The sequence below is a fragment of the Colletes gigas genome, unplaced genomic scaffold, assembly GCF_013123115.1.
Source record: "Colletes gigas isolate AHSC1104 unplaced genomic scaffold, ASM1312311v1 Colletes_gigas_Sc00011, whole genome shotgun sequence".
In the NCBI taxonomy this organism is placed as follows: Eukaryota; Metazoa; Arthropoda; class Insecta; order Hymenoptera; family Colletidae; genus Colletes; species Colletes gigas.
Window position 1 is genome coordinate 4,870,235 of NW_025106640.1, and position 13,736 is coordinate 4,883,970.

At 44.3% G+C, this 13,736-nt stretch overlaps 1 long non-coding RNA gene across 1 annotated transcript in view; it reads left to right on the plus strand.

The window, feature by feature from the left end:
* LOC122398280 overlaps positions 1-13,736 on the plus strand; it is a 110,074-nt gene that overhangs the window by 31,201 nt on the left and 65,137 nt on the right. The window contains exon 2 of the long non-coding RNA XR_006259178.1: positions 8,479-8,557. This is a non-coding gene — a long non-coding RNA (uncharacterized LOC122398280). The remainder of the gene's footprint in view (positions 1-8,478; positions 8,558-13,736) is intronic.

The following is a 13,736-nucleotide window of genomic DNA, read 5'->3' on the forward strand; positions in this document are numbered from 1 at the left end:
TCCCATAAATTTTATTTTACTTTTCGGGTGATCGATTTCTCGTAAACGTTCCGTCCTCCTATTATTTACGACAGTCGACGGCTCTCTAACCGTGCGTGTATCTCGCCGTGCAATTTATCAAATGCTGGCGAAATCTCGCTGGTGGGTCGTGGAAGTTGGTTTCCCGGGCGGAATTTTCGTTCGGTTCCGGTACGGACGGACGATTTTCGCGACCCAACGTGACGCACGTTGGTATCCTCGGGATCGTAAAGACGAGAGGGACCCGTCTCTGTCGGCGTCGCGGTGAAACGAGAGAAATGCACGGGTATTGCGAAAGCATCCGTGGAAACTGACCGCCGTGACGGTGTTTGGGTTATTTCACTCGGAGGAAAGCGGCAAGACCACCGGGGCTTTCGGTTCCCTGCCTCGAATACTCTTCAAAGAACCAGGGAATGCTAGTTTGAAAATCCCGTTTCTCGGATACTCGAGTCTAACTTCTATTTAAACGTCAAACTTCCAGTATTGACTGTTGCGTTCCTCTCCGCCCCCCCTGGAACCTCGCGGATTCTTTTTCCCCTCGCTGGACCGTTTCGCGTTCTACTTCCGGGTTCCAAGCCTCGATTCTGGACGTACAACGAACGGTTACCAACATTCCTCGAAAACGATATCAATTCCATCTTGTTGCTTCGAAACGTTCGCGATCGGGAATTCCGTTTCACCTTTTTTTTCTCGTTACTCTTGTAGAAAATTTCTCCTCGTTTCTTATCACGAGTCTCTGTAATTTTTTAGTTATATCACCGAATGCTTCTCGACAAAAAATTCGTTGGTAAACCGCGCGTACGTACGCCAAGTTCGAGAAAAGGAAGGATTCCCGTCGATCGGATTTCGATCGAGGAAACAGTGGTCAGTTCGCGGTTAGGAACACCAGAGATCATTAACGCGAACGCGGTGAACCAGAACACGAGAGTCGTCGAACTCGATGTCCGTCGATTATTACAGCGAAGCTTGTAAACGGAGCTGTTTTTCATTAGGTCGATATCGATTGCAGCTTTAACGATCCTGGCGGAGGGTCAGTGTCCTGCCAGATCGAAATAACAAGGTTAATTAGCGCACGTGGAACGTCTAGTCGAAATCCTTCTATTAACGTTGTCGACTGTGAATACCGTTCCATTACCGATCTACTTTGTCGTCGAAATATTCCGTGGATGTGGCTCGTTGGGTCGACGAACTTAGGCGAACGATCGCGTCATAGACGCGCGTAGATTTGCTTACTTAATGTTTTAGAATATTAAACAGTTTTTTAAACCAGTCGTAAGAGTTTACGTTGGACCGTGAATTTCATTCTGTAAAGATTTGGAACCTCGATTACAATAGTTTGTTTTGTTTATTTGAAACGGTAAAGGAACGGTTTCCAAAGAGCATTTCGCTCGGTGACACTGCTATGGCTCCATAATTCCAACGTAGGAACTTCTCGAGCACAATCTTGCCTCCGAGTTACATAATTCCCTGTTATGTAATTCGTTCCGGGTTTAGAACCTCGTAGAGAAGACGATGTGCGCTTAGATTATAGATGACTGTTACATTTTGCTGTCCTTGTACAGTATCGACCAGCCGCTCAATCGTTACGAAGGTTCCGTGTTCTCCGACTGTAGTTTATTAAAGGATTTCGTTACCGTTTTTTTAGAAGCAAGAGTTTTCTGATTTTATTTGTTTCTTTGATTTTTATTCTACCTTGCTGGTGCAACGATATAAGTAGAAAAGTAAGCGAATGTACGCTTCAATGTTTTCTTACTGTCCCAAGAGCAGAGTAATTGTCAAAAGGTGGAAGAACGGAAAACAAAGGGCAAACAAAACGCGGAGAGGTAAAAATTGGGCTAACGACCCGAGTAAGAACACCGAGAGAGTAGAATGGGGGCAAAAATGGAGACCATCTTGGGGTTTAGTTACTGATAAGACAGAAGATAGATTAAAGGTATGAGTGACCAGAAAGGTTCGCTGGATAAAACATAGACGAAAGAAAGAACAACAAAGCAACGAGGCAAACACAATAGAGAATATCTTCGATTAAAATTACGATAGACTAGAGTTGCAATAGATTGATTTTCTAGCAACTTAATTTCTCCAACAACGCAAGAAAAAAAATTCTAATATTATCCACATATAACTCCTGAAAATTTCCACAAAATTAATATTAATTACAAAACTACTAATCATATTGTTCACGTCGTATAGAAAAATTTTAATAAAACTAATTTTACGATTAGAAATCGTTGAATTTCGGGGTCCATCGCGGAGTTTCGTATCGAAGAGACGGGGATAGATCATTGTCGATCCAATTACACGCACTTCTCCGCGGGATCGGCGTCGAACGTATTCGAAATGTTTACTCCGTTAATTAACGCCCGAACGTTGAAGCGGTCGCGTCTAAATCTCTTTTGGCCGACGACAGGTGGCTGCCAGTAAAGTTAATCAGAAACAATTCGTTTCGATCCCCTATAAATTGGAGCCACCACCCTCTAATCAAGGGAGGAACACGGCAGCTTTTGCTCGCAAGACTCCGCCCCGACGCTAACGAGTTTATCGGGAAACACGTAAGGCGGTCGGGCTAATTAATTAGACGGAACAATTTTCTACGGATATAAGGAGGGAGAGGGGGCGGGAGGACCGGCGTCGTTGTATGCACAGCCAGTCGACGTCGAACGGGCCCTCTTAGGCGACGGAGGAGTACGTGTACACACGTGGCTGCCACAAGTCGATAAATTATTCAGGAGCAGGACGAACCGCCGACAGGCGTCGTGAGCTAATTAACCTCGTTATCGCCGTGCGCACGATGGACCAAGGGGTTGAACGATCGGACCTGTCCTCTGCCCTATGGCTCGATCTTACGCTCCGAGGATCCACTGTTGCGATCTTACTCGAAACCAAAGTCCAACTGTCACTCTTGAACACACTTGAATGGCGAAATAAGTGAGAAATGTCGCAGAGACGATCGAGATACTCGGGGTAGTAGTGGAATTGTAGGGCTATGGGTTGTGTGATTGAATAAAATTTTAATATTTAACTGTATGAATATTTAGTTCTTATTCTAAACGCGAAGATATGTCTTAGAGATCTGTTTAGTACGAGCATGTTTCTAAACTGAAAAACGAGAGTGAACTTACCTTTGTATAATAAATACCGTGATCCAAAACAGGAAAGAAATTCTAAAACGTCGTTACTGGAGATGATTTTTGTATCATCACGAGGCAGTTAGGAAATTCAACAGGTTGCATTTTAACTTTTCGTTCGAAGCAGGCTGTTAATAAAATAGAAGAAATTTACCAATATTTTCACCGATAAATGGAGAAACAATCGAAACGAAACATATAAAATAAAATCGCAGACAGAATCGCAAACTCCGTAGAATTATTACCATAGAAAATGCGTGTTATCGTAGAGTCGGAGAGTTGGGTTCGCAAGTTCGGCTCGATATCGATATTCACCCACGCACGGAAAGTTCCCGGCGTTATATTAACCGCGATAGCCGTAGGAACAAGAAGTTGCCGGAACGGTGGCATATTTGAACACGCCCCCGCTATTTACCGAAGTTTCGAAAGATCTTAATTTTCTTGCCAGGTTGAATCGGATGCCTTGGAACGCGGGGATAAAGCGGTCCCGTGGTAACGGAAACTCTTCCAGGGTGAACGCGACCTTTCTCGAAACTTTTAACCGATCAAGATACGTCGCGAGCAGAGTCGGACCGTTTCGCCCGGTCGACGACGATTTGAATGAAAAGGTCCGGATCGAATCGGTCGTGGCCGGCACTCCGTAGCTGGATGTTTAATTTCCCAACGATAGGGGGAGGCGGGAGGGGGAGGGAAATGGATTCCCTCCGTCGGCGCGTATCAATTATTTCGCGACCCGGGTAACTTTCCATCGATTTCCTGTCAGCGAAACACCCTTATTTCAAAATCAACGGAACTCGACCGCCGGTAGTCGTAGAACGCGGTGAAATTAAATTACCAGTGCATTAAAATACGACTGCGGGGGCGGGTCCCCCGTGGCTCTCGCGACTAGAGCTTCGCGTTACCGCAGGGTAATCTGAATTATGGTTGCCCGGATACAACACTCTTCGCCGGTGAGCACGTTGAAGCCAAAATTCCGCGTGCACCTGCGACGACTACTCGTTCGTACATTATTAGTTGGCCAAACTTCTGCTCGACCAGCAATTTAGGATCGATACGCTTCCAGGTGGAATTTTTTATTCGCCGAGCCTCGCGTTGGTCCAAATTATTCGACGTTATTGTTTCACAGCAAACACGTGCCTTCGCTGGATCGGATCATCGATGTGTACGACGGGTAACAGAAACCATCTTTCAGACGGCAACCATTAGTCTTTTCCTCGTATATTCAGTCGCGACAGTCGGTTTACACGCGACAATCGGCGCAGACCTTCGTCGGGTTGTCCCCTAACTTCGTCTTGACTAATTATAGTTCGTCTTTCAAGCCCTAACCGTGTTCCGCGTGTCTCCCTTTCCGACGATGATAAATAGACAGCTCTGACGCGTTGGACTCTATCGTAAGGCATCCCACCTTTATTTCTCCCTCGAGTTTCTAGATTTCGATTACTATTTTGAGAATATTTCGAGAAATATCAGAATCGTATTTCACAATAGCAATAAAGTTATACTCCGGTTACCATGCTCGTTGCGTCAAAGAATCTTTAATCAAAGAACAAGAGCGGATCCCTGGTTTTGTAAACAGCATAAGGACCTCGGAGATACACGTATGATAAGCAGTTTCACCGCGGTAGCATAATGGTACGATATTTTTCTGACTGTTGCGTGCATGTACGGCGCGGTCTGGTGGAAATGAAAAAGGAGGAATCCTCGGTCCGGTTTCCAGCTGCAAACAAAACGTCAACGAACAGGGTTGTCGTCCATTGTCTTTGTAGAATTCTTTGGGATTTTCTGCATGACGGATCGTTGCCTGTTCACGGGGATAATTTTAATAGCTGCTTCGTACACAATTTTACGTTTATCCGTTCTCGTTTACGATAGATGGACAAAACTTTGGCAAAATATTTCGAGGATTACAGTGGGCGGGAATTCTATGAAGCTCTTTGCACTTTTAATGGATCTGTTAATATTTGTGCATTTTCCATTCCAGAGGATTACTCTTTAATTTTGAAATTGTCCTTCTGGAGAATTCACGATTTTCGTTATCCGCGAGTTCGATTCCCCGGTAACGACGGGCATTGATCGAAAGACGTTATCCGTTAATTGCTGTTCTCGCGGCGACAGGAACGCTGACTCATTTCGCTCGATTGGCGCCGTTTCGCGTATAACGCGAATACGCGAATCGAACTGCGATCGCAAGCAAAATCGTTGCAACGATCGTATCGTCGAAGACCATCGAATAACAATCCGGGAACTCGCTCGCTGGCCGAGTCCTGGGCGATTACCGACGTTCTTTTCGATTATTACGAAGCGTTTGTATCTCCGTCGAATCGCCGGGAAGCGTTTCAAAATCGCCAGCGGGAAACGAGGATGGAGGATCGTACAGCGAACGGTTCATCGTATTGTTTGAAATACATCGCGATAAAGCGGATGATTCATCGGGAAGAGAGCGTCTTTAATCCGACAGCTTGATACTTTTCGTTGAACGAAGGACGCCGAACAAAGAGGTCCGTTGCCCGGAGCAAAAGAGCGTCTGGTCGGGGGGGGACGACGTCGACGTCGGATGCATTTTTCATCGGGAAAGAGATTTTTTTTCCTTTCCTCTCCCACCCCCCCCCCCCATAGAATTTCAGCGAAACGGATTAGACTGCGCGCGCCTTTCTATCTTTTCAGGATACCTATAGTCTCGCGGGGAAGCAACCCCTAGAGCGTCCCTTTTACAATTTATTCCTCGACCAGTCGTGCTTAAAGGACTGGAAACTCTGATTTTGTACGAACCACCGCTCGTATTTTTAGAGCAATTAAAAATAACTACGAGGGGCGATACCTACTTGTCCCATCAAAATTTCATTTATTTTATATCGCACGCGTGTCTCTGGTACAATTTTCAGCCGCTTTTCGGTTACCTTTGTTTTCGACTAATCCGCCGCGAATCTGCAGTTTTATACGAACGGGAACGGCGATATTTTCGCGCGCAAATTATTCCACCGCATTGTATTCGAGAAATTCGGAGAATCGGGGGTAGCCAGAACGCCGGGGATGTGTTCATTAAAATCGCAAACGTGCGACTTTACGCAGCCCCCGCAGCGACTGACACTTTTTATCGCGAGCCCGAATCAACGTTCCAACGCGAGGGATTAGACGAAAAAGGGGAAAACAAATTCCACCGCCGCGACCTCAGTTTCTCTCTCCAAAAACGGCGTGCAAAAAAAAAAAGAAAGGGGTAGTTTTAACGCGCCCCGAAAGCTGCCGCCTGCACGCTGGGTCTACGAATCGACAACAAGAAAAATCCGAAAAATCCCAGCGGGTGAAAATGCCAGCCACGTATTCGGGCACTCGAATTTTTTTCAAATTATAAGCGCGGAGGAAGGGAGACGCGTCGAGCTGTTCAGCGCGGGGAATTGTTTAAATTTTTGGCGGATAAGGGTCCTCTTTGGACTCGAGTCATCGACTCTCCACCCTAATACAATGTAATTCTTTAATTTGTATGTAGAAGTATTAATAACAGAGCGTAAGGTGGACTTGCACCATTATAGTTCGAAATGCTTTGCTAATTTTGTTTAGTGACTAGCAAACGTTTCGCAATTTCTCAGCAAAGTATAAACTTACAAGTAAATCGATTTTGATGATAAATAGAAGACAGCTTGAAGGTTTAAAATCCAGAGTAAATTCAAATTTGAAGAATTATAATATAAATCTTAACAAAAGTCTGTGACTCGGAATATTTTATTTTTAAAAATAAGAAGACATTGGGGCGGGAAAGAAAGTTCCTTCCGGGGGCGTTTGAACAATGGGACTGGACAAAAAAAATTGTTCGAACCAGAGAGAAGGAGGGGGAGAGTCAGGGTCGAAGGTAGAATGAAAAATGGCGGCGCGGGTGGAAGCTGGATGAGCGATGGAAGCGTGGAGAGAGACTCGGACGCAGGGTGGCTCGAATCGTAGGAACGGGTAGAGAAAAGCAGCCCCCGAAGCGTCCCTTTTGAGGTTAGGCTTCCAGCAACAACCCCTCTGTATCGCCGTGGGGTTACGCGTACGTCGAGTTCCAAAGGTAGTAGGTCACACGTAAGCGTCACGAGCTCACGGAGGGTGATTCGTCAAAGTCGAATCATCGTGGTCTGCGCGCGAGGATAAAAGGCGAGGAGTCGCGGTGAAACGGGGGCCCCGTTTGATGTCGCCCAGACCTCGATGAACCCTCCTCCTCGCTGATAAGCGGACCTAACGCCAACTTTCGTCACGCGAATACTCAAACGTCTACGTCGTATCGACGAAATCAACCCCCATTATCGTTTCGAAGTTGTTCGTTTTACGTTATCGCAAGCATCATTAACCCTTTGGGCTCCGAATTATATTTCAATTTCGTTGCCAGCAGCTGTTAAATGCTTTATTTGAAATTTACAATTTAAATAGATTCAATTAAATATCTGTTTTATGCTGCAAATGGTTAAGAGGGCCATTCCTTTTCTCGATGCAAGATTATCGAAACGAAATTTTCAAGAACCTTCGAACAAGGGATCTTGAAGACAATAGACAACCTTACTGAGAATCTAAAAGAATCTAAACTTCTATTGGAAATAGTTTAAAATAGTCTACTAAGAAAAAAAAAATAATTAAAAATGTGTACAGTTAAATTGGCGAATAATCAAGTTAAACGGTCAAACAAATTTTCCCAGACGAGAGCGACTGGTTTGCAACGGTTCTCCTATTCGTTTAACGTTTCTAACCGCGTATTAACAGGGATGATCGTTAAGGGTGCGCCCCTTTATCGTTCCATTAGCGTCGGCGCGGTATACATTTTAATTAATGTCTGTATTCGTATGCGCACGTGCGCCGGCGTTAATTACACGTTATCGCGGCTAATTGCTTCTTAAACCTTTTATCGCGACGGGAGGGGAGGAGGAGGGGGCAAAGAAGCGGAAGTGGAAGTGTCGGCGAGGGTTACGGGAAAAGCGTTTAGTTCCAAGTCCGACGACGTAGCTTCCACTTCCGGGTTTATGGCGTCCGCTCGAGTTTGAGAGCCCTCTCTAGTTTGGGGGATAAAAAGCGCTGATTATGCCTCTTCGCGTTCCTTCCGTTTCGAGCTCTGAAACCTGCGCGTCGAAATTATGACGGAATTCGAAAAATTGTCCGGAACTAATAAACAGTGGTAAAATAAATGGGGTTCTTTATTAATTTACGTTATATTATTTATCGTACGTTAATTCGATTAGAAAAAATTTCTATAGCTTGACAAAAGATTTAAGTACACGTACAAAGTTTGACATTTACTTGTTTACTTTTATTAAGTTTGTTTACGACTTTTTACAGTGACTGGAATTCTCTGTAACTCGTGATAAATTTCTAGGTGACGCAAGCTGCAGTCGCATCCGGTGCCCGAACAAAGCTGCTTCTGCCATCGATCCGATCGGCGACCGGTTCCACAGGTAGGAAACTGATAAAACAAACCAGTTATCGAAACTCCTGAAAATCAACGAATTTGTCCAAAGAGCATTAAAACGTATAAAATACGTAAAGGATCAAGAACATCTTGCTCGATGTATCGATAACCTAATAACCGTTCGGTGGCCGTAACTTTTCATAAATTTTCCTGGCGAACCTGGTATCCCTTCGACGGCGTAACAAAGCGAGCGGCTCTCGAGTTCGGTCGTCGTGGAACGCGTAATTGATAGGATAACGAACGAAATCACTCGTGTCCGGGGGATAGCGAACGCGACGTAATTGCAAAAAGCGATCGCGTGTTCTAAACCACGGGGTTAATAGAGAGAGTTTAATGGTTATTAATCGCATCGAACGTACAGAGGTATCGTTAAAGAGCTCCCGTTTCAGTCCCGTGAATTATAAACGAGCTGCAATCCCAACAGCCAGAGTCCCGAAACGAGATTTCGCGTTGGACACGAGAATCGATGCGTTCACCAGCGATTTATACGCCGGCGAACGCATTAATTTTCATTTGTCCGCGACATTTTCCTCGCGACGATCTCCGTTGATTCTCGACTCGCGAGAGTATCCGTTTTGGGGGACGATTGACAATGAAAAAAAAAGAAAAAATAACAGGCGAATATTAGCATACAGTGGAATATCCGTGGTTGCACTAACCGGCAGGAAATTTGCATCATAGCTCGTTTCGCGCGAATTTCGTAATGGATCGAGAATGAGGCACGTTGCGAAGAGTGGAACAGGATTAAAAACTTATGGAGGGGCGAGCATACCGATCGACGCGTTCCTGAAAATAATACCGTACACGCAACACCTACCGAAAATCCATTCGACCGTGCTGGTTTAATCCCGCTTCGAACCAGTACGAATTATCGGCGATAATTATTGGTCGAAGCAGAAGTGGACCGTTCGTGGAACCATCGGTCACGGGGTCTCCGTATTTTTAAATATTTTACGCGTGTGGATCAACATTTATCACTTTCTTTCTCAACATACGTTAACGATTCTTTAACATTCGGTATTATTCATTCACAATTTTTTTAAACGCCTCGAGGAAAGTATTCGTCGATTTAATTTTTAATATACGATACCAGACGTTGAAGTGATATAAATTAATTAAAATATTATTCCTATCTCGCGCGTACACTTAATAATAATTAATATTCGCATCGGTGACCAGGGGACCACTTACCCTCGCAGTGTTTCATTTAAGCGACATTTTCTTTGCCCGGTATTGAAATTTATTCGAACCAGTTACCCGTATCGGTGAACAAAAGTAATGTTTAATACCGGAAGATTATAAAATATATCGTCGCTGTACCAACGTGCGCGGACAATTTCGATTTATGCGCGCGTTCGCGATTATTCCAGCTCGTTTTAATTAAAATCATCCAACTAAAAATGGCAGCCACGCGAATTTCAATTCACATTGTTTGTGGAATATCGTAGAATTTTTTTTTTTTTTTTTTTTTTTGTAATCGAACAAATACAAAACTGGAATTAAAAAATTCCTCTCGATTTTCCGCGCTCGCGAGGGACGAACGTGTAAAATTGGATAACGAAATTTTGATCACGGTTTTCGAAAAAGAGATTACAGTCCAGGACATTGTCCAGCCTTGGTATTCCCAAATTTGGTCTCGATAAAATAATTCTTAGTCTTCGCAAATTCGCAAGTTCCAAGATCCAACGAGCCAGCTGCTTAAATCGTAACTTCTACAGCACGTTGCGAAACAGTTTGTAACGAATTCATTTGCTCCCGGTAAAACGTACTGTAATAACAGACGATCCGCAAGACCGAGCTGTAATTTTCAATATTAAGTCTTGTACGAGTTAGTATCGCGCAAGAAATATAAGATAAATTATCGTAAATGGTACGACGTTGGCTCTCCTCGACGTTTTACGCGCTCGGATATAGTTGTATAGTTCCATGTACACGTTTAGCGCTCCTAACCGTTAATCGCATCATAGGTTTTTGTAACTGGTGGAAATTTGTAGCAACTGGTGCACGAGAAACGTTAAATGTTCGTTCTTATTCCCAGGAACGCGCACCTGATGTTTCTTTGCGCGATCCGGAAGCTCGAATTTCGTTCAAACACCAGCTCATACTCGTATCTATTTTATTACAAAATTTTCCACTCACTTTCCAAGAATTTCGACAATAATCTCTTCTATAAATCGATCATGGATCCTTTCAAATTTTTGGACAGATTTGTTGAGAAAATTTTAAAAAGAAATTTTAAACTTTGAAATATAATATCAGGGATGTTGTTCCTGAACAAAGTTGTCTCTTTTTCCATATTTCCACGGAGTGGGTGGGACGTTTGGTCGATTATGAAATTACTTTTTATCTCTCGGGGTTCGACGAAGACAGATTCGCGCGCTTCCGGATTTGAATGACCGTCACGCGTCTTGGAGCGGCCGCGAGAGGCAGAATTTGATTTTCGAACGCTCGCTGTCGCCGTTCACCGAAGTGAACGGAGGCGAACCGGCTCCAATTAACACTCACAATTATCCAGCCACCTGAACGGGCTAGACTGCGTCGCGATTGATCGGTCAGAGAGGCGGGAAACCATGACAAAGTCCGACCGCGAATACGAAAAACCGACGAGAGAAACGCGTGTACGATGTCGCGTATCGTCGAAGAGGAAAAGGAACGCCCGTAACGCTCGCGCAATTACAATTAGCATAGTTTTTCGTGAGAATTAGTCGCGGTTGGGAAACTCTGCGTACGATTGCGCGTCGTTTCAACGAGAGTCTCTAACGGGTGACCCGAATTCCCGAGCGGTGTCTACGACGTTCCACAGACAGGAAACGACACGATGCACACGGGAATGCGTCGTTTCGCGCATAGTAATCCGCATACTAGCCTCGAACCGCGTCAGAATAGTTATCTTTATTCGTGCATCGTCGAAATAAATATTTTATTCCGTGGCTGAAACCGAGACGAAAATTAAAAATTACAAAGAGAGGAGGTTCCCAGATTTTTCGAATGAAATCTCTTTTATTTTTATTCCGCGTAGTTACAAGCCTATAGAAATGAAAATTAATCTGTTTCGAGTAACAGTGTTTACAGCGAGAGGAACTGGTCGATCGAATGGGTTCTTTGCCCTATAATTGGCTGTTTGCTCGAGAAGGTTCGTCTATGAATTGTCAATTTGAAACACTCACCTTGGGAGCAACTTTTCCGAATTAATTATCTCGCGAGTATTTTCCGCGTGGCTGGAAAACAAGGTTGAGCAACGTGCAAACGATGCACTTCGCGGCACGAACGACCAATAAAGGACGATAAGTCAGAATGTCGGTTAATTTGTTCGAGTAGGTTACGTGGCGTAATTACGGTTCACGATAACGAGCAACGCTTGTGTCGCGGCGATTATATTAGCTCGAACGGGGAACTTGGAACAAAGCTAAAAATAAGAACGACGAACGTATTTTAATAATACGCGTTACGATCGTCAGCCCTCTTCGGTATAGCTATCGCGAAACAAAGTTTCGCGAGTAAAGAATGAAATAGAAATGATTGTATGGAATTTTTCTCTTCCGCTCTAGAACGATCGAGTTCGTTTCAATGTCAAACGAACCGATAGAATTAAACGGTGAAATTATAAAACGTTTTCTGTTTTCGCCCGGTTTAGCACCATTTGATTACCGTTGATTGCGAAATCATCGAAACGAAACAGAACTCGCAGGCTATGGAATAAACCGACTAATGAAATGTCCTGTCGGGGGAAAAGTAATAAAGAGGAGAGGATCGTATCGATTCAACGATTCACGAATGATAAACCGATGTCTAATATGATGGAAACGCGGGGGATTTTACGTTCGACCCGATATTAGGCGAAAAATGTATTGTCGCGAACAATTCTCGCGAATATATTGCTATTATCGAGCTCGTCGCATTTCATTTCGTTCGAGGGCGTTTCATCGTAAACAAATGCTCGCCCATTGTCGGCGGATCGAACAATAAAATACGATTTAACGTTCCTCGATCGCGGGGAACGAAGGTGAAATTTTCAAGTCGTTCCATCTCGTATAATTACAGTCTTATTTTTCCTATTTCTTGATGCATCGTTTCAGTCGAATTGTTTCAGTTTTTATACCGTATCGCTGCCAATGTTTCGCATCCTATTATCGTTATACGTTGCAAGGTTATTCGAACGCATTAACGAATGCACGGATCTTTTGGAATGAATGCGAGGAGCGTTGGAAAAAGTCAACGGAATTGCTAACGGCATTCGCCGGCCTACACGTACGATCGATACAGTTTTGCATACCGAAGGTGGTATGGCGATCATTTATGTAAGCGGAATAAATTGCTATACTTGACCGATCCGACGAAACACTAAATACAATACGGTTCGAAGGTGTTTAAACAGCAAAACCGCGAACGATCTCGTAGATGATCACGGCGTACAATTAAATTACATCCAAAGTTTTGCGCGTTACGTGGGAACAGAGAAACGAGCGAACGAAATACAACGCGCGCAGTCCTCGAAATTAAAATCCACGGAACAAGACAGAATCGCAAAGTCCGCGGGAACACGTTTTACTACGCTGTTCAAATTTGTTTTCGCGATAACAACGTCGTAATTAAAGCCCGTTAATTGAATATCGCCAGACTGCCGAATATTCCGGATCTAATTGCGTTGTTTTATCGTTGCGTGTAATTGACGTTCCATAACGAACTCTTTTTCGCCCGCTCGCCGCGCCCGGCGCATTATTATATAAACAACCATCGCATTTTAATTTCGTTCAAAGGATCGCGTACAATCGGGGAAATATATGGAGAATTAAATTCTTTTAAATTTGTTAAAATTGCAAACTGTCTTTGCAAGGGTTAAGGAATCTCCGTTTCACGAGTTCCGCGAATCGGTCGGCCAATTAAAAGGATCGACGGGCCTTAAATGGCGGGGTATTTAATTAATCGTGTGTGTGTGTCCCCCCTCCGTCTCGAAGCGCCACGGCGTCTCGTGGTCTCCGTAAGTTGGACCGTCGCGATCGTTAGAGTTTAATTAACGTCGTGTCTTAGGATTCCATATCGATCTCTCGCTCGGCTCGGACAGGCAAATGGTCGTTCGCGGTCGAATCGGTCGCGTTACGAACAATTTGACCCACGTATCGTCGTTTGTACGTGTGCTGGTGACACGGCCTCGCGTATACGTGGCC